At 34.8% G+C, this 22,659-nt stretch overlaps 1 pseudogene; it reads right to left on the bottom strand.

Moving 5' to 3' along the window:
- Positions 1-343: 343 nt before the first annotated feature.
- LOC140532201 (fructose-bisphosphate aldolase A pseudogene) lies at positions 344-19,459 on the bottom strand (annotated as a pseudogene).
- Between the last annotated feature and the right edge of the window lie 3,200 nt (positions 19,460-22,659).

The raw sequence follows: 22,659 nt of genomic DNA, 5'->3' as shown, positions 1-22,659 counted from the left end.
CTTTTTCTACATCTGTTGAGATAATCATAAAGTTTCTGTTCATTTTGTTGTTAATATGATCAATTATTCTGATAGTTTTCCTAATATTGAACCAGCCCTGTATTCGTGGTATAAAATCTACCTCGTCAAAGTGTGTTATTCTATTTTTTCTTGTTAAATAGTTGTTTATTGGAAAAAGTGGGCTGAAGAGGGGTCACTAGGTTCACTATAGAGCAACAATACCACATAAATTAGGAGTGATGGGAGAGGTCAGCACAAAGCTCTCGGATCTCAGCCTCTTCCTGGACTGTGAGGGATGGCCTGGACTATTAGGGCATACTAAGGTGGAAGACCTTGACTTAAGTTAGTAGGCATAGGTAGAGACAAAGAGAGACTCGCTGGTTGCAGCTTCTGACTTTCCTCTAGGAATATATTTGCCTTGAGCAGCTTGGCTGCTGGCTGTGGCCCACTTAATATATTCCTCTTGGGTAGCCTTAACATTTTCCTTCTTTCCACCCCAGGTCTTGAGGGCAGATACCTGCAGAGCTCGGTCATAAGAGAAGGTCAGGTCCCTAGTTTGTGCAAGGGGCATGTATTGATGGCATTGAGGTTGATGGAGGCATTCTCTTCACTCTGACCCACAGAGAGGAAGGTGATACCAATAACTGCAGGAGGCACAGTCTGCCAAAGGGCAGTTACAGGTGGCATTACAATCTCCTCATGTGAATATTTCTGGGTACAGACATGGCCAGAGGTGACCATGTTAGGCTTCAGCAAGTTCCCTTCCAGATAGAAATGGTAGTCACTCAGAGCTTTGTAGACAGCAGCCAGGATCTTCTCGGGGATATACTAACAACATTTCAGATCATGTTCTCCATCAGGGAGGATCTCTGGCTCCATGATGGGAACAATGCCACTCTGCTGGCAAATGCTAGCATATTCAGCCAGCACATTGGCATTCTCCATGATGGCAAGAGGGGAAGATGTAGTATCCCCAATCTTCAGTATACTATGCCATTTGGCAAAGTCAACTCCATCCTTCTTATACTGTGCACAGTGCTCACTCAGCCCATCCAGACCTTGGGTGGTAGTCTCACCATTGGTCCCTTCCAGAGGCACTACACCTTTGTCCACCATGATGCCCACAATGCCACCCTTATCCTTTATGACTTTGGGGAAGGGATGGCCATCATTGGCTTTCTGGAAGAGTTTCTAATGGAAAAGGATAACATCTCCAATAGAGGAGTTCATTCGATCATCTGCTGTCAGAATTAAGTGCCTGTAGAGGCGTCGATTTTCCTCTGTGTTCTCAGTTCCAATGGACTGCAGCCACTTTACAATGCTACTAGTGGACTCGTCTGCTGCCAAGATTTCCTTGCCTGGAGCAACAATTCAGTGACCTATATCAGACAGTTTTTTATTTTGCTCTGGTGTCAATGCTGGTTACTGGTGAGGTATGTTTTCCTTGGCTGTGCTGGTAGTTTTCTGGCCTCCATTAGTGGGGCTGCAGACCTCAGTGTTGGGCTTACCGGCAGAAAGCAGACCTCTTATGGTCAAGAATCAAACTTCTGCCCAAAGTGTGTTATTCTTATGATAAATTGCCATAATCTTTTTGTTAATATCTTATTTAAACTTTTGCATCTATATTCATTAGGTAAATTGATTTACAGTTTTCTTTCTATCTTTTGGCTCTTTCCAGTTCATGCATAAGCAACATATTTGTATTATAATAAGAATCTGGTAGACCTCATTCTTCACCAATTTTCCCAAATAGTGTATATAGTATTGGAACTAACTGTTCTTGAAATATTTAATAGAATTCTCTTGTAAAGCCATCTGCCCCTAGGGACTTTTTCCTTTTTCCATTTATGGTTTGTTCAACTTCTTTTTCTGTGTTTGGATTTTTTAAGTATTTTACTTCTTCTTCTGTTAATCTGGGAAATTTAGTTTTTTGAAAATATTCATCCATTTCATTAAATTTGTCAAAATTATGAACACAGAGTTGGGCAAAACAAGTTGTAATTATTGTTTTAATTTCCTCTGTTTTGGAGGTGAATTCACCTTTTTCATTTCTGATACAGGTAATTTCATTTTCTTTTTTTAAGTCAGATTGACCAAAGGTTTATCAATTGGATTGTTTTTTAATAAAACCAGTTTTAGTTTTATTTATTAGTTCAATAGTTTTCTTAATTTCAATTTAATTGAATAATCTTTTGGTTTTCAGTATTTCTATTTTGGCATTTAGTCGGGGATTTTCAAGTCGCTCTTTTTCTAGCTTTTTCAGTTGCAAGACCAATTAATTGATCTCCTCTTCCTCTGTTTTATTCATGTAAGAATTCAGAGATATAAAACTTCCCCTAAAAACTACTTTTTCTTATTGTTTCTATGATTTGTTGTTTGACTCACTAATTCTTTTTTTATATTATTTTATTTGTTTTCAGTTTTCTACAATCACTTCCATATATCTTAGATTTTTTACCCTTCCCCCTGCTTCACTCCCCAAAATGGTATGCAGTTTCATATAGGTTCTACACATACATTCTTATTAAATACATTTTCATCTTAGTCATGTTGCATAGAAGAGTTAAAATGAATGGGAGAAACCATAACATAAAACAAAACATAATACAAGAGAAAATGATCTACTTCATTCTGAGATCCAATTCCATAGTTCTTTCTTGGGATGTGGAAGACATTATGCCTCAAGTGTACATTGGGAATTTTTTAGGTCTTTGCATTGTTGTGAAGGACTAATTCCACCAGAAAAATTTCTTGCACACCGTGCTTGTTGCTGTGTGCAAACTTCTCCTGGTTCTGCTCCTTTCAACTCTGTATCAGTTCATATAAGTCCTTTCAGGCCTCTCTGAAGTCTTCCTGTTCATCATTTCTTATAGTACAATAGTTGACTGTCTCTGCCTTTCTGCATTGAATTGTGAGGTTTTTATGCCCTAGTACATGTTCAATTTCTGTATATGTGCCATGTACTGCTGAGAAAAAAGAATTTTCCTTTCTGTCTCCATTCAGTTTTCAACAGAGATCTATTACATTTACCTTGTCCAAAGTTTTATTCACCTTCTTAACTTTTTTTCTGTTTATTCTGAGGTTGGATTTATCATGTTCAGAAAAGAGGAGGTTGATGTCCTGCACTAGTATAGTTTTAGTGTCTATTTCTTTCTGTAACTTCTTTAACTTCTCCTCGAAGAATCTGGATGCTATATCACTTGGAGTATGTGCTTAGTAATGATATTGTTTCATTACCTATGGTGCCTTTTAGCAGGATATAGTTTCCTTCCTTATCTCTTTTGATTAGATGTATTTCTTCTTTTGCTTTGTCTGAGATTAGGATTGCTACTCCTGCTTTTTTTCACGTCAACTGAAGCCCAATATATTCTGCTCCAATCTTTTACCTTTACCCTATATGTATTCCCCTGTTTCAAATGTGTTTCTTGTAAACAATATATTGTTGGATTATGTTTTTTAATCTATTTTGTTTTCCATCTCCATTTTATGGGAGAGTTCATCCCATTCACATTCACAGTTATGATTACTATATGTTTCTTCCTCTCCATCCGTTCCCCATTTATTCTTCATTTCTCCCTTCTCCCTTCCTCCCCTCAAAAGAGTTTTACTTTTGACTACCACCTCACTCAATCTTCCCTCCTTTTCATCAGCTCCCCTCACTTTTATTTCCTTTTTCCCTTGATACTTCTTCCCTTCCTTCTAACCATCCCTTCCCTTTTCTCTCCTTTCCCCTCCTGATGTCTGTAAGACCAATTAAATTTCTGTACTTAAATGAGTATGTTACTCCCTTCTTAATCCAAATCCAATGAGTGTAAAGGTTAAGCAATTCTAATTTCTCTCCCTTCTTTCCCTCTACTATAATATTTTTTGTCACTTCATATGATGTAATTTACCCTTTTCTGCCTTCTCCCTTCCTCTTCTTCCTTCATTTCATAAAATCTAAATTAGATTTTATCATCACATCAGTTAATTTACACCCACTCCCTCTATCTATGTGTATCCCTTCTAAATGTAAAGATAAATATACAATTCTCAAGATTAACAAGAGTAATCCTCCCATATAGGGATGTCAAAAGTTTGCCCGTATTAAATATCATTTGTTTTTCCTGCTTCACATTTTATGCCTGTCTTGATTCCTGTATGTGAAAATCAAGTTTTCTATTTAATACAGGTCTTTTCATCAGAAAGTCAGGAAATCTGTTATTTCACTGAAAGTCCATCTCCTTGCCTGAAAGACTATGCTTAATTTTTCTAGGTAATTGATACTTGGTTGTACTCCTATCTCATTTGCCTCAAAGAATATCATATTCCAATCCCTCTTATCTTTTAATGTAGAAGCTGCAAGATCCAGTGTAGTGATCCCCACTGAAGTTCCTTGATATTTGAATCGTTTATTTCTGGCTGGTTGCAATATTTTCTACTTGATCTGATATTTCTAGAATTTGGCAACAATCTCCTTTGGCATTTTCAACTTATGATCAGATTTCAAGAAGTGATTGGTGGAGAGTGGAGCCAAGATGGCAGAGTAGAAGTACAGACCTGCTCAAGCTCTCCCTCAAAGCCCTTAAAATACCTGTAAAAATGACTCTAAACAAATTCTAGAGCAGCAGAAGTCACAAAATGACAGAGTGAAAATTATTTCCAAGCCAAGACAGCCTGGAAGGATGACAAAAAGGGTCTACTGCACTGAGCTTTCAATGGAGCATAGCCCAGCATGGGCTGTGCTGGAATAGATGGGACTGGCACAGGCTTCAGTGCGCTGAATCACGGGCAGCTGCTGTTTCCAGATTTCTCAATCCACAAACAACAAACTTCAATGGTGAGTGAGAAAGTTCTTTCTCCTGGGTTAGAGGGAAGCATAGTTGGTCCCCAGTTCCAGCCCCAGGGGGGCTGCAACATCCAATTTTGGAGCTCTCAGCTTAGAGAACTGGGGGAATCGAGCAGCTGATCTGGGTCTAAGTCCTGAGTGGCAGTCCTGGGATGAGGAGGAGGGCTGGCATGACATAGCTGTTGGCAGCTGTGGAGAAGGCATCTTATTAGCATTTTCAGGCCAGAAAACAGTGCTTTTGATTGCTCACAGACCAGAGACGAGGCTGGGACAGGAGTAAACACCTCTCCCTTGACTATACCACTTAGGAAAATATGAAAACTTACAGATGCCTAGAGGTGTCTCAGAGAACAGCTGCATAAAACCTCTGAAGCTGGAGGTAGTATAACCTCCACTTGACAAAGGAAAAAAAGTCAAATAATTGGCTGGAAAAATGCCACAAAAGGGAAAAAAATAAGACTATAGAACGTTACAATTGGGTGAAAAGGTATTTTCTTCCATATTTATGGAGGAGAAAAAGCAAAGCATACAATCAGAAGAAGAACAAAGCATACAACTGGAGCAAGACAGCAAGGTCAAGCCCCTACATTAAAAACCTCCAAAAATTTTCTAAATCTTTTGTAAGTTCTTCCATGGCCTATGAAATGATCATAGGCCATGGAAGAACTAAAAAAGGATTTTGAAAATCAAGGAAGGGAGGTGGAGGAAGAAATGGGAAGAGAAATGACAGCAATGCAAGAAAATCATGAGAAATGAGTCAGCAGCTTGCTAAAGATCTCCCTCCCAAAAGCTGAAGAAAATAAATTCTTTAAAAATAGACTAATCCAAATGAAAAAAAGATGTCCAAAAAAGCCAATGAGCAGAAGAATGTCTTAAAAAGCAGAACTGGTCAAATGGAAAAGGAGGTCCAAAAGCTCACTGAAGAAAGTAATTCTTTAGAAATTAGTATGGAGCAGATGAAAGTTAATGACTTTATGAGAAATTAAGAAATTATAAAACAAAACCAAAAAATGATAAAAAAACAGAGAAAATATGAAAACAAAGCAAAACCAAAACAAAACAAAAAGCAAAAACAACTGACTTGGAACAGAGATTCGAGAGAGATAGTTGAAAAATAATTGGTCTGCCTGAAAACCATGATCAAAAAAGAGCCTAGACATCATCTTCCAAGAAATTATCAAGGAAAACTGCCCTGATATTCTAGAACCAGAGAGTAAAATAGAAATGGAAAGAATTCACTGATAACCTCCTGAAAGAGACCACAAGAGGAAAACACCTAGGAATATTGTAGCCAGATGCCAGAGTTCCCAGGTCAAGGAGAAAATATTGCAAGTGGACAGAAAGAAGCAATTTAAGTATTGTGGAAATACAATCAGGATTATACAGGATTTAATAGCTTCTAAGCTAAGGGAAGGAAGGGTTTGGAATATGATATTCCAGAAGTGAAAGGAAATAGGACTAAAAATTAGAATCACCTACCCAGCAAAACTGAGTATAATACGTCAGGGGAAAAAATTGAATTTCAACGAAATAGAGGACTTCCAAGTATTCTTGTTGAAAAGACCAGAGTTGAATAGAAAATTCCCCTTCCAAATTAAGAGACTATAGAGAAACATGAAAAAGTAAACAGAAAAGAGAATCCATAAGGGACTTATTAAAGTTGAACTGTTTACATTCTTACATGGAAAGATGTTACTTGTTACTCATGAGACCTTTTTCAGTATTAGAGTGGTTAGAGGGAATATATATATGTGTGTGTGTGTGTGTGTGTGTGTGTGTGTGTGTGTGTGTGTGCATATATATATGTGTGTATATGTGTGAATATATATGTATGTATATATACTATATATGTAAATATGCACACACATATATATACACACTATATATATATATATACACACTATATATATATATATATATATATATATATATATATATATATATATATATATATATATATATATATGGCACAAGATGATCTGAATATGAAGGTAGAATACCTCAAATAAAATTTACTTTTGAGTGGAATATACTAGGAGTAAGAAAATGGGAGATGTAGAATGTAGCAAATCACATCACATAAAAGAGACAAGAAAGAACTTTTACAGTGAAGGGGAAGAGAGGGTATATGAACAGGACTGAGTGAGCCTTACTTTCATGGGATTTGGCTTAAGGAGGGAATAACGCACTGGTCCTCTTCAGCCATAGAAAGAGGAACCCTTCCCTTTGATCTCACTACCCTCCTGAGCTAAAAGACTGCTGTACTTCTGCTGGCTCCACTATTCCCAAATTTTTCCTGTGGCAATATTCTCTGGGTTTTTCAAGGTCCACAAGGGAGGATGAAAGCACTTACAGTTTACTCAGTCATCACTCCTGGAAGTTCAATGTGGTTTACTCTTCACAGGTATCAAACCATATCCTGGGATGGTTCTTCTGATCTTTTCAAATTGCCCCAGGAAGATCCCTGTTGTGCCCCTATTCTTATTTGCTTTTATATCCACTTTGTTTGCCCTAAGGTGCAATATTATCTCTGGTGGTGAAAAATCTTGAGAGCTTTCAATTTTCTGATCTGCTCTATCATCTTCACAGAATCCTCTCCAAAAATTTTTATAGAACCTTTTTTTGTGTGGCAAAGAATTGGAAATTGAGGGGATGCCAATCAATCGGGGAACGGCTGAACAAATAGTGATATGTAATTATTATTGAATACTATTTTAGTATAAGAAAAGATGAACAGGTTGTTCTCAGAAAAATCTGAAAAGACATACATGAAGTGATGGAATAAGAAATGTGCTGCACACAGAGTAACAGCAATATTGTAAGATGATCAGTTGTGAATGACTTAGCTATTCTCAGAAATACAGTGATCCAAGAAAATTCATTAGGACTTATGATAAAAAATGCCTCTTCCCCAGAGAAAGCACTTTTGGTTCTGAATACAGATTGAAGTGTCTTATTTTTGCTTGTTTGTTTGTTTGTTTTTATCTGTTTTCTTTCACAACACTACTACTATGGAAATGTTTGGAAAAACTACTCATATTGTCTAAATCAAATTGCTTGCGTTCTCCATGAGGTAGGAGACTGCTGGGCTGTTTAGGATAGTGGAAAGGAGAGAATTCAGAACTCAGAGTTTTAAAAATGAATCCTAATAAATGTTTTAATATGCAATTTGGAAAAATGAAACAATTTTTTTTAAAAGAGTGACTTTAAGCAAATAAGTCATTTTGTCTATTATAATCACTCAAATAATTACAAAGGACATATGAAGAAAGACACTGTCTGCATCCAGAGAAGTAACTGATAAGTTGATGCACATGTTGAATGCTTTTCTATGTATGTACACATTTGTATCTAATGGTAAGGTGGAGGAGAGGGAAGAAAAAAGATTATGTGGTAACTTTATTATATATTTAAAAGGAATAGTTATTTGCACATAATAAGTTTACAGTTTTTTATACAATGAGCTTTTTTATTATGCTATGCTACAGAAATGCTTTTCTGTTACATAAATTTAAAATAACATGAATTATAATTTTAATAAAATAAGTTTTTTATAGCATCTGAGTAAAGATGTTGCTTTGACATCTTTTCTAACTTATTTGCCCATTTCTTGCAGTTTTTTCCTAATCAGTTGGCACAATGGATAGAGTGCTCACCTAGAGTCAGGAAAGCTAGAGTTCAAATTCAGCCTCAGACACTTTCTAGCTGTATGTCCATGGACAAGTTACTTAATCTCTGTCTACCTCAATTTCCTTAACTCTGAAATGGGTAAAATGATAGTTCCTACCTCTCAGATTTGTTGTGAGGATTAAATGAGATAATATTTGTAAACTGCTTAACACAGTGCCTGGTACATCATAGGTGCTTAATAAATGCTTGTTCGCTCTTAGTCCTGCTTCATAAAATTTTTTTGATGTCCTTGTTTTTCTTTTTACCACTGCAGTTTATTGGATCAAGACAATGAATTTGATACAAATTCCGTGTCATTTCTTTTTTGAAATAAGAATTCCTGAGTTAAGGTGGAATTTCCATCACCTGAGATGGAGAAGTAACCAGTAAATCACCATAACTCTCCTATATTCTCCTCTAAACAACCATAAAATAGTTTCCCCGAACAATTTCTAGAATAGCAGGATCAGCAGAAAGAATTGGTGAAACAGTCGTTTAGCCCAAAAACCCTGGAAAATTGTCAAGAAAGGTCATTCTCTTTCAAGTAAAAGGGGACAACAGAACAGGACAGTAAGCCTACTTAACAAATGAGCAAGAGATCTTGAGCTCCAGTGTGGTGGATCAGCAAACACCAAAACCGGGATTGCACACATGCCTTAATTTAGCCAAGGGAATGGACTGAAGCCAACTCTGAGAATGGTCACATGTTCCAGTGTAGCCCTGGAAAAATACAGAAACATATCACCAGTCTCAGCATATGCCAGACCCCAGTTCAACACCGGTTAAGTTGCTAGACCCCTAAGACTTCGAGCAGCGCCAGACACTTTTCATCCCAGCTCCTCAGCACAACACTAGACATGAGGGTGTCCGTGTGTCTCAGGGCAACATCACTGCAGAATCAGATAAAAAGCCAGGTTTTGTAGTTTCATCACAAAAAGCCCAAGACAGTACCCCTTCCTGCCTGGAAGCAGAGCTCAAATTTATAAGAAAGGAAAATGTCCAAAACATATGAGCAATAAACAACAGCAAAAAAATCGCATCATAGAAAGTTATTATGGTAATAGGGAAAATCAAGACACAAACTCAAAAAGAAGACACAAATACCCAATCCATGGGCAAAACCCCCAAGAATAAAAGGAAGTATTCTCAAACCCAGAAAGAACTCATGGAAGAGCTCAAAAAGAAACTTAAAAATCATATAAGAGAGGTAGAAGAAAAATGGGAAAAGAAATGAGTTTTGTGTGTGACTACAATTGTTGTCAATTCTTTTTTTTTTTTTATTCTTACAACTTGTCAACACTAAGTCAAGAAGACTAAGTTCAACATTGTTATGGTTTAAATTCCTTCACAAGTTTCTTCTGTGGTACTTTATAATAATTGCCCAGTCCTTTTGTGAAACATCAGTATTTTGGGGGATGTTAACATTTAACATTTTAACAGTTTAATTTAACAGTTAAATTTAACATTTAACAGTTTAGTTGCTTGAAATGTTCTCCAGTCTTATCCTGGATGAACCAAATTGAGGCTAGAGATATATAACAATTTCTTTCACCCTTGCTTTGAATTTTAACCTGTAACTAAAAAAAACATTTCTCATTAATGGTTTATGCTATGCCTCAATTTGGATTTTAGTTGTATAGTGTCTTCAAACAATAAAGGAATATTAATATGATTACTTCAGAATATATTCCATACTCTTGTCCAGCCTCATTGTATATTTCAACTCCCATCACAAATTGTAAGGTTGAATTACTTCCATTATGATAGTTATATTAGGGTTCCAACTTTATTGTTGTTGTACAATAGGAACAATAAGAAGAAGGATAAGTTACATCTAGATCTCAAATCCATAATTCTGGTCTTAGTCTCATAATATCAATGTTAGAAAATTTCTAACACTTTCTTTGTTGCTGTTCTTCCTGTTGTCAGAATACTAATACTTAAGAACACTGAATCTCTTTCTATGCATCTATATGTGATGAAGTGAAATCAAATGCAAAAATAAAAAATTACTCAAATTTACCAACATCAAATTTACTTTATTGCTATGACTGTTCAGTAGTTTTCAAGCCACATATTACACTATGTGGGGTTTTCTTGGCAAAGATATTGGAGTGGTTTTCTATTTCCTTGTCTAGCTCATTTTACAGGTAAAGAACTGAGGCAAACAACATTAAGTGACTTGCCCCGATTCACATCGATAGTAAGAAATGAGTCTTCCTGATTTCAGGCCAGATACTTAATCCACTATAATATCTACCTGCCTTAAGGCATTAATTAAGACTCTTCTATGTGCCACACATTATGTTAATGTCTAAGAAAAACAAAATTGTCCTTAAGGAAATTACATCCTATTGGGCAGGACTGCCAATATATTTATAAGTATTTACAAAATAAAAACAAGTTAAATAAGAAGTGATTTATGGGTGAGGGAGATGAGGAAAACAAGAAATATTTCCTATGGAAGGTGGTGTTTAAACTGATTTTTGTAGGAAACCAAAGCCTCTAAGAAGTGGAGGTGATAAAGAAGGAGTTTATTCTAGACATGAGACATATAGATAGGGCAAAGCCACATATATAGAGATGAAATGTCATATGATAAGAACAGCAAAAAGGCTATAGACTGTGAAAAAAGGAAATTTCTCATAAGGTTAAAAAAGTAGGGGCAAGTTGCAAAGTGTTTTAAAAGCCAAACATAATATCTATTTCATTGTAGAAGTAGTAGGGAGACATTATACTTTGTCAAATTATATGTTCAGCAAAATTCCTTTGACAACTGTGTGGGACATATTGAAGAGTGGAGAGATGTTGTGGAGAGACGAATTAGGAGACTAATTAGAGACTAATTAGGAGACCATTTGTACAGGTGTATAAGTTATAAGCCACTGGACCATGGTGGTGGCTGTGTGAGCAGAGAAAAGGAAATGAACATAAGAGATGGACCTGATTTGGCAACACTTTTATATGTAGAATGAGAGAATGAGCAGTTAAGGATAAAACCTAGGTGACTGGAAAGATGATGGAGCATTTGACCAACACAGACATAGACAACTTGGGTAAGGGGTGTGTAACGAGTTCTGCTTCATATATACCGATTTTGAGATGTCCTATAGATATCCAATTTGAAATGTTTAACAGCCACCTATAATCTGCAAAGCATTGTGCTAGGTTATAAGACAGATGCAAAATTAAATATGATATTATTCCCATCCTCAAGGGGAGGTTTGTAATTTAGCAAAAGAGAAAACATGCACACAAATAACTATGATATGAAATGAAGTATGACAAGAGAAAAATAATGGAATAAATAAAGTATTGTAAGAGTTTTATAGAGAAAAAGTTCAGTACCAAATAGGCATAAAAGCTTATCAGAAATAATTTCAAGTACCCCAAAACTAAATGTGAATCAGAATAAGTAATTAGGAAGGCAAAAAACTCTGTAGTTTTACTACATTACAATTCAGAGAGTGATTCCAAAGTATTCTGTTACTGTGTTTTTATTTTTATTCTGACAAGTTTTCTTGAAAAATGCTTTAAGACCTAAAATTGTACCTAGTCCATTTATAGGTCTCCATTTTACAACATCCAAGGAACAAAGAAGCAAATTACAAGTAGTAACCAATGGCTAACCTAGCAATTTATATCCACAGACTAATTCTCCAAATGATCCTTGATCAATCATTTTGTATATCCTTTTATTCTCTTACAGGCGAAGAATCATAGTTCCCACTCAAAAGAATGGTGAGTATGTTTTAAATGATTCAAAAAATTGAGTAATTGACAGTTCATTATTTTTTTCTGGATCAAAACATTGACTGAGAGAAAGAAATCCATATTTCTTTACTGCATCAACATCAAGCATTTTATTTCTAATAGAAAAAAAGAGTTTTAAAGGTGGTTTATCACAGTACTGATTTTTGGTTCTACTTCTACCTAACTCAGTTAAGTCTATTTTGATATTTCTGATTTGATTTTAAAAAATCTCTTTAATTCATTATTTTCTTGTCCTCAAATTTAATTGTTTCCTCTCTTTGTCTTTCTTACGTATTGAAAAGTTCTGAACTGTTTTAGACACATGTTATTAGGTCATTCAATTTTCATTCATAGAAACTTCTCATTTAATTACTCATTTGGTTTCTGGCTAAAGGACATTTTCATTTATTTAGCAAACAAGTGGAAAAGGAGCCAATGGAAAATTCATTTCAATTAAAGGTGACTGGATGGGAATGGACTTATTCATGCATAGCATCTTGCAAGAGCACAACCTCTTTATAGGCTATGCATGATATATAGTTTATAATTGAGTAAGTAATATTTTTCTCTACCATTTGAGAACTGTGGTACTGTAACCACAGTTAAAGTGTCTGACTTATAAGCACTAGTGTGAACTATCTGAGGCAGATTCTGCATAAGGGAAATTAAAATAGCTAATAAAGAGAAATCACAGGTTATGTCTAAGTAAAGTGACCCGAATAGATTTACTGTTTCTAGTAATCCCTAACTATGGAAATATAACCAAAGTGCTAGTTTAGCCATTAATTGCTGATTGTTTGAAAAAAGCTATCAAATAAAGCACATAATTCATAAAGCAAATTATTTTCTTCAGTATATAGGTATATCTTCCATATGCATAATATGTGAGAATTCAAGGCCTTCTAGAGGGTACCTCAGTTACTTTCAGTAACCTCAACAAGCCAAGTTCTTCAGAAAAAGGGATTGTCTTTTATATAGAGTAACCATAGGTGAATTCACAAAATAAAAACACAAACACCATGCAAAGTAAAAGTGGGAGGAACTATAATCAAGGAATTTAAATAGAGACCTACCCCATCCTTTCCCTTAAATCACCACTATATCAGATGCAGTGTGTACAAGTGAACTTTCAGTATTGTGATTTAATTGGAAGGTAAGATTCACAGAAAATGGTTCTTCAAGAAAAACATAATAAATCAGGAAACATAAATGTCTTACTGTAAGAAATAATAAAATAATTTTATCTAAAACTTTTAATAAAAGACAAGAAAACACTCATTTAAAATCCACAAGTTAAGAACTGATTCAACTGTTTTTGAGAGCAATTTGGAACTATGCTAAAAGGGCTATAAAATTGTGCATATCCTTTGACCCAGCAATACCACTGCTAGGTCTGTATCCCTAAGAGATACAGGAAAAGGGAAAAGGACTCATGTATGCAAAAATGTTTATAGCAGTTCTTTCTGTGGTGGTAAAGAATTGCAGATTGAGTGGATGCCCATTAACTGGGAAATGACTGAGCAAATTGTGGTATGTGAATGTAATGAAATACTATTGTGCTATGTGAAATGATAAGCAGGCAGGTTTCAGAAAAAACTGGAAATATTTCGGTGAACTGATGCTGAGTGAGGTAAGCAGAATCAGGAGAACGTTATACCTAGTAACAGCCACATTGTGAAATAACTAGCTTTGATAGACTTAGCACTTCTCAGCAATAAAAATATCTAAGACAATTCCAAAAGACTCATGATGGAAAATGCTGTCCATACCCCAAGAAAGAACTATGGAGTCTGAATACAGATCGAAGCATATTATTTTCTCTTTTTTTGTTTGTTTTTTTTTCCTTTCTCATGGCTTTTCTCTTTTGTTCTGATTCATCTTTCACAACATGACTAATGTGGAAATATGTTTATGATTGTACACAAATAGCCTCTATCAGATTGCTTGCCATCTTCGGGAGTGAGGAGGAAAGAAGAGGAAGGAAGGGAGAAAAAAATCTGAACTCAAAATCTTATAAAAGTCAATGTTATCTTTACATATACTCAGAAAAAATAAAATACTACTAAGTGAAAAAATAAATAAAAAATTAAAATAATCTTTTGATATTTAAAGATTACCAACATTTAGAGATTTTTAAACAGACATTCTGAGTGGTGAAAGAGAGACCATGAAGAGAGAAGAAAATATCTAAGAAGGAAAAATGTAAAGTGACCTAGGGAGAGATTTGGTTCAATATCTCATGCACTAAAATCCCTAATGCATTGTAAGGGAATTAGCATCTTTTGTGAGAAGGAATAATGTAGAGAAAAGCTTCAAAAACAATGATAAAGTCAAGTAACAGAGGTGACTAACATATTCTAACCGAATATATAAATGAAAAAAAATGAAGGCATCAGAATCCCTTTAAGTTTCATAAAAAGGTAACAACCATGCTGGGATAGGATAGTGATGATGGAGGAAAGCAAAAATATTAAAGCAAGGTTAGGATACCAATAAAATAACATTTAATTGTGACAGGAAGTCCATGGCCTCAGGAAGACACATAGGACCTTATAATGGATTTCATTTGAGAGGACCTTGCACAATAGGAGACCATCTCTGAGAAAGGATTATACCCTCTTGGATGGCATCCCACTGTAGGAGATTCTATATATGTCTCTTCAAGGGCAGCACAAAAAATTCTAAGAGAGGTGCAGAACCAAAGATAGGTAAATGTTTACTTGTCAATAAAGATCAATCCTAGCAAAAGTAGGAGATAAGACTCCCACTAGATCATATGACTCCCAAGAAATTGTTTCATTCACAAATTGGCATTTCTTAAGGTGAGGCATAGCAGCAGAGAGTGGATATGGGGTGAGATTTATGAAGGCAATACCATATTAAAGGGATAGAAAAAGAGAGTTTAAATGTGGTCCTACATATACTTTTATCCTAATGAATGAAAAATTGTCAAGTCAAGAACCATTCATTAAACATTTGCTATGTGCCAGACAAAATGTTAAATGATAGGGTTTCAAAAAAAAGGGGAAAAACCTTCATGATCTCAAGGAGTTCACGATCTATTGAAGAAGACAATAAAGAACCATGCAAAACCAAAAGTATATGAAGGATAAATTGGAGAAAATATCAAAGCAATTCACTATCATTAAGAAGTATCAGTGTAGGCTTCTTATTGAATGTAGAATTTTTAGCTGAGACTTCAAAGACAGGGAAGTCAATAAGACAAATATTGTAAGGGAGAGAGTTCCAGGCATTAGACGGTGAAAACAGTGGATTTTATATTTGACCCTATAGGTAAGAGAGAGACACTGAGTTTATTGATAGGAGTACGACATGGTTAGACTTCTGATTTTGAAGATTCTTTGAAAACTGAGTGAAAATTGGGCTGAAATGAGGAGAAAGAGTCAGGGAGATCAACCAGAAGTCTATTGAAATAATCGAGATATTGAGGTGATTGAGGACTTGCATCAGGGTGGCAACTGTCAGAGAAGAGAATATATTACACAGAAGAGATGATGCAAAGGTAGAATAAAGAGGACTGGTAATTCGTTTGGGTAATGTGAGTGAGAGAAAATTAAGGATAAAGTGAAAACACCTAGCTTGTAAACCTGGATGATGGAGGATAGCCTTGCTCTCAGAGCATAAAAAAGGTTTTTTGAAAGTTTTTTGGGGGAGGAAGGGGAAGGAAATAATAAATTGTTTTGCATATATTTCATTTAAAATGTCTCAAGAAGATGGGGTTGAGATTTCTAATAGGATGTAGGAGAAATCAAAATCAAAACTGAAAATCAGCAGAGAACTCAGGGTTAGTTAAATCAATAATCTATGAATCATCAAAATAGCAATGATAATGGAATATATGGGAGCTATATCAAATGGAATTTTATAGAAATTAAAGACAGCCCAGGAAAGAACTTTAAGAGTAAACCAGGACTAGTGAGTGTAACATGGTTGAATATGCAACAACAACAACAAAAAAAAGACTGAGAAGTAGAATTAACAGAGGTAGGAGGAGAATCAGGAAAGAAAGGTATTGAATATTTAGAGAGGAGAGAGAATCAAGGAGAACAAAATCAGAGGTTTTACAGAAATCATGAATCTGGCAATTAAGATATCATAGGTAGAGATCAGTTTGAGTTGAATGAAGAAGTAGAAAAATAATACAAAGAGAGAGGAAAGGAAGTAGAGGCATAGACTATAGCTGGCTTTCTTTTTTGTGTGTTTAAGATTTTACTTTTTTATTTTTAGTTTACAGCACTCACTTTTATGAGATTTTTGAGTACTAAAATTTCCCTCTCTGTCCTCCTCCTCTTCCCCAAGACAGCATGTAATCTGATATCGGCTAGACATGTACAATCATAATAAACATATTTTCACATTATTCATGTTGTAAAGAATAATTGGAACCAAAGGGAAAAAACACAAGAAAGAAAGAAAAGCAAGAGAGAGAGAGAGAGAGAGAGAGAGAGAGAGAGAGAGAGAGAGAGAGAGAGAGAGAGAGAGAGAGAGAGAGAGAGAGAGAGAGAGAGAGAGAGAGAGAGAGAGAGAGAGAGAGAGAGAGAGAGAGAGAGAGAGAGAGAGAATAGCATCCTTCAATCTGCAATTAGACTCCAGAGTTCTTTCTTTGGAAACGGATAGAATTTTCCATCTTTACTCTTTTAGAATTGTCTTGATCATAACATTGCTGAGAAAAGCTAGGTCTCTCAAAGTTGTCATCACATAGTGCTCCTGTTCCTGGTCACTTCACTCAGCATCAGTTCATGTAAGTCTTTCTGGGTTTTTCTGAAATCCACCTGCTTATCATTTCTTATGAAATAATAGTATTCCTTTACTATCATATACTACAACTTGTTCAGCCATTCCCCAACTGAAAGACACCACCTCATTTCCAATTCTTTGCCACCACAAAAAGAACTGCCATAAATAGTTATACATGTGAGTCCTTTTCCCATTTTTATGATCTTGTTGGGATACAGATCTAGAAGTAGTATTACTGTATCTAAAGATATGCACAGTTTTTTCATCCTTTGAACATAATTCCAAATTGCTCTCCAGAATGGTTGGATCAGTTCACAACTCCACCAACAATGCATTCTAATTTTACCACATTTCCAAAATTTTTCATTTTCCTTTTTTGTCATATGAGCCAATCTGATAGGTTGATGTGGTACATTTGTAATTCTATAATAAAAAAAGTTATTTAGAGTACTTTTTTTGCTATGAATATATATAGCTTTAATTTCTTCATCTTAAATCTGCCTGTACCATTTTCCTTTGACCATTTATCAATTGCGGAATAACTTGTATTCTCATAAAATCAACTCAGTTCTCTATATATTTTAGAAATGAGGCTTTTATTAGCTATAATGGCTATAAAACCTGTTTTTCACCTTTCTGCTTCCCTTCTAATCTTGGTTGCTTTGACTTTGTGAAAACTCTTTTTAATTTAATGTAATCAAAATTATCCATTTTACATTTCACAATGTTCTGTATCTTTTGTTTTGTCATAAATTCTTCTGTTCTCCATAGATCTGACAAGTAAACTATTCCTTGCTCTACTAATTTGCTTACAGTATGTAGATGACTTTCTTAAGTTATTTAAACCATAAAGGAAGGAGACATATTGGGTGATATCTGGAAGAGATGGATAGATGAAGTAAGAATTTGAGGATGACAGTGACATGGACGTGTTTTTAAGTAGTAGGAATAAAGCCACTAAACAAGAAGTGATTTAAGATTTTTAAGGAAGTAGGGATGACAGAGGAGACAATATGCTGGAAAAGTCAGGATGAAATGTGTTTATCTGGGATGTAGGAAGTTTGTTTTGGCAAGAAGAAAGACCATATGGTGATATAAGACAGGGGTGATGGAGAAAATATTGATAGAATTTATCTGATTAATATGAAATGAGCAAAGCATAAAATAGTGTTCTAAACAAATGGCATTAATTTTTTTGTGTAATGTAGTAAAAAGTTCCTAACTGAGAGGGTGGGTGGTAGTGGAACTATGGAAGATTTGAGGAGGAATACAAAGATTTGGAAAAGCTCCTCTAACAGGTAGGAGTGTAATTCAATTAGGAAGATCAAAAAGATTGCCTTGTTCAGTGGAAGTCCAGTTGAGGTTATATAACAAATTTGTAGACCAATAAACATGTTTTGTTTTGTTTTGTTTTTTTGGTTTCTAACACAGAGAGAAAAGAAAGAAAAAGTAAGTGCATTTATTATGCATTATGCAAAAGATATGTGAGAATAGAACACAAGGAAAGAGAATGAGGAGGAATAAGCAAATAAAAAGATAGGAAAGACATTATCGTAATGTTACTTGTGATAAAATATATGAGTGGAGAAAAAAGAATGAGTTTATGTACCCTTAAAAATTATGATTAGCACAGAATTTCTTAACTAAAAAAAGGAATAAAACTGGTCAAAATGCAAAGCATATAATTTCAATTAGATTAAACTTTTATGTGAACAAAATTTATTCAGTTAGGATAAAAGGAGACATATTTAGAAAAAAATATTTGTGTTAAATATCTCTGATAAATATTTGATATAGTCAACTAAAGCAGTATATGAGACCAAGAGCCATTTCTCAATGAGCAGCAGTCAAAAGTTATAAACAATTCTCAAAAGAAGAATTGTAAACTCTTGGATTTTGAAGTAAAACATGTATCTTCTTGAGAGGTTATACTACAAGGGGACCTTCTAACTTTGAGAGAAATTCAATTTTTACATTCATTTATGACTGGAAAAATCTGTTTATTCAACCCTAACATCTCTTTTGACATTTATTACTTACATTCATAATTCATTATATTTCCTCTGTGCAATTATTCTGACTCAATCATTACCAATTATCATTAAACAATCTCAACTAGGCCCTTAGTGTGATTAGTAAATCCTTCTACATCTCCCTGATAAATTCGCTTTCCTACTCTCCACAGTAGTTTTTCCAAAACTTTTTATCCCTTCTCAAATCTCCCTTCTGCACGCTTTCCTGAGAACCTTGTCTTCTATTTTCCAGAAAAATAAATGAGGCCATTCATCACAGCTCCCTCTTGTGCCCTTTGCCTCATCACACATCTTTCAGAGATTGTCAATTACTAACTTGTCCTTCACTCCTGTCTCACACAAAAAGTTTATCTTGATCCTTACCATAGTGTATCCTTCCTCCTGCATAAGTAAACCTATTCACATCTGTCTCCTCCATCGGATCACATATTGTTATCCCCCTTTATGACTCATCTTCAATATCTCTTTTTCTACTAGGTCATTCCATACTGTATGCAAACATCCAAGTGTCCCCAGTCCTGAAAAAGAAAAAAAAAATCTCCCTTGATTTTTCTTATCTATCTAGATAAATCAGTAGCTACTATCCTCTATCATTTCTGCTCTCTGTGCTCAAACTTTTTGTAAAGATTGTCTGTAATAGGTGCCTTCACTTTTTCTCCTTTTACTCTTTTCTTAATCTCTTACAGTTGGGCTTCCATACCTCATCATTCCACAGAAATTGTTCTCTCCAAAGTGTGTATATATATATCTATATATATCTATATCTGTATATAGATATAGATATCTATCTATATATATCATATATATAAGATATATATATGATATATATATAGATATATATGATATATGTATATCTTAATTGCTGAAGACAATAGTACTTTCTCAATTACCATTCTCCTTGACAATTATCATCCTTTGATGTTATTGATTACCCTCTCCTTCTTGATACTCTCCTCTCTTTAGATTTTCAGTAAATATTCTTTTTGGCTTCTCCTCCTACCTATTCTGACTACTTCTGTCTCCACTATTGAATTAGCATCTAGATCATACCCATTAATCATAGGTGTCCCATAGGGTTTTGTCATGGACATTCTTATCTCCCTCTATGATATTTCACTGGATGATCTCATCAGCTCCAATATGGATTTACTTACCATCTCTGTGCTGATGATATTCAAATCTACCTATCCTATCCAAGCCTCTTTACAGACCTCTAGTCTCACAACTACAACTACTTTTAAGGCACAACAAACTGGGACATTTAGTGGACATTTTAAATTCAGCATATCCAAAATGGAATTCATTATCTTTCTCTCTAAACCCTCCACACTTCCACTTCCTCTATTCATGTCCAAGGGCAACACCATCCTCTCAGACCCTCAGACTCACAAGCTATATGCCATTCTCAATTTGTGTCATTCACTCCTCATATACAATCTGTTACCAATTTCTATCAATTTTACCTTTGTGACATCTCTTGAGTATCCCCTTTATCACTTCTGACACTGCCTCTGCTATGGATCAGGTCCTCATTACCTCATGGCTAGACTTTTGTAATAAGCAGTTTGTAAGTCTGTCTACCTCAAGTCTCTCTCTCCTCCAATTCACCTTCCATTTGGACATCAAAATGATCTACAAACCTTAGTGACTTCCTAAGTTTTCCAGAATGAAAATCCTCTGTTAGTATTCAAAGTGATTCATGATTTGGCATCCTATCTTTCCAGTATTCTTACTTTGTACTCCCCTTCACGAATTTTTCAGTCTAATAACACTGACTTCCTGGATGTTCCCTGAAAAAAACACTGCATCTCTTGGTTCTGAGCATTTTTCTCTGGAGTCCCTGGCATATGCTCGTTTCTCATTTCTCTCTACTACCTTTCCTGGTATTCATTATATCCAAACTAAAATGCCATTTTCTACAAGAAGTTTTTTCCAATCTCTCTTAATTCTAGTATCTTTCCTCTTTTAATTATTTTCTATTTATTTTCTATGTAGCTTCACTGTGCATACATGCTTGCTTGTTATCTCATTTATTAGATTGCAAGCTTCTTGAGAGTAAGCGCTATCTTCTCTTTGTATCCTGAGTGCTCAGCACCATGCCTGATACCTATTAAGTGTGAAATAAATGTTTATTAACTGATTGAATCACATTTTGGGGGGAAAAGATCAGTTTTGCATATTTTGAGATAATGATGTCTATAGGACATTCAGTTAGTTCAATGTCTCACAGACACTTAGAGATGCAAGATGGGAAGTCAGCAGAAAGATTACAGCTGGGTAAATAGATTTGGGAATCATCTATGTAGGGATATCAAATGGAGCCATGGGAAATGATAAAATCACTAAATAAAATAATATAGAGGGAAAAGAGAAAAGGATCTAGGATACAGACCTTTGAGATATCCTTAGCTTATGAGTATAAGTTGGATAAAGATTCAGCAAAAAAGAGCAAGAAAGAGCCATCAGAAAATGCAAAATAGTCTTGAGAGGGTAGTAACCCAAAAACCTAGAGAGAAGAGAGTTTAAAGAAGAGGGTGACGATATGATTGCAATAGCCCATGAAAGACTAAGAGACATAAACTAAATTATTATTATTATTATTAATTTAATACTTTTCAGAATTGCAGGTGCTTGAGAAGTACAAAACTTTCAGAGAAAGGGATCAATGAAAAGATAAGCTTGGCATTGACCATATACAAGAGAATGAGAAACATTGCCAGAAACAAAGACAGAAGACACAAAAAGAATTAAATTCCATCATTATCATAATTTTAGTAAGTATGAGGCCTTGTCCGTGTGATAATTACCGTACAGAATATACTGAAGAATTTTAATTGTGACTAAGTGAACTTAAGACTTAAATAAAATTAAACCTGATCATATATAAGCCATATCTACACAGGCTAAGGAGTTCCCTGACTCAAACTTTCTGTCTACTTCATATGATTTGACTATTAATAATTTTTTGTTCTTTACTAATCATTACTCTCCTTAGTAGTCTTTCAAAACCTCAAGCAACGTTCATTCCTTCAGTTCTGAATGTGACAACATGCATAATTTATCAAACTACTTTTCTTTAAGAATGAAGAGATTATAAAAGACAATAAGAGTACTGAAGGGACTGAAATGAGGGTGATAGGAGAAGAAACAGGAGAAGGATAAAGGTATGAAAACAAATTTGCTTTAATTCATAATTTTTGTAGCCTTAACATGGAATTTTGGGGATAAATGTCAATTTTCTATGGAAGTAAAATTAAGCATTTTTCTACAGCACGTGTGAATATTGTGAAAAAGGATAGCTACTTTATTACATTCCAGAATCAGGAAATCAAATAATCTCAACAGACTTAAATGATGGGAAGGGGGAAGAAGGGAATTGCTTTTGAATTTTTTTTTTAATCCACTGTGAAAGTACAGTTTGTGGGAAATATGTTTAGAGGTCAGTTCTTATAAAAAAGATTTTTAATTGACTTTATTTTTAGTAAGAATTAACACTGTAATTACTAGGTAAGGTAAGATGATTGCCCTTTTGTAATCTATACCAGACTACATATAGAATACTATGGTTAGGTATAGTCACATATTTTAAGGAGGAAACTGATTAGATGCGCCTTATTC

The sequence above is a fragment of the Notamacropus eugenii genome, chromosome 3 (genome assembly GCF_028372415.1).
Source record: "Notamacropus eugenii isolate mMacEug1 chromosome 3, mMacEug1.pri_v2, whole genome shotgun sequence".
Classification (NCBI taxonomy): Eukaryota; Metazoa; Chordata; class Mammalia; order Diprotodontia; family Macropodidae; genus Notamacropus; species Notamacropus eugenii.
The sequence above is the reverse complement of the archived record's forward strand: the minus strand, read 5'-3'. Positions and strand labels throughout refer to the sequence as shown.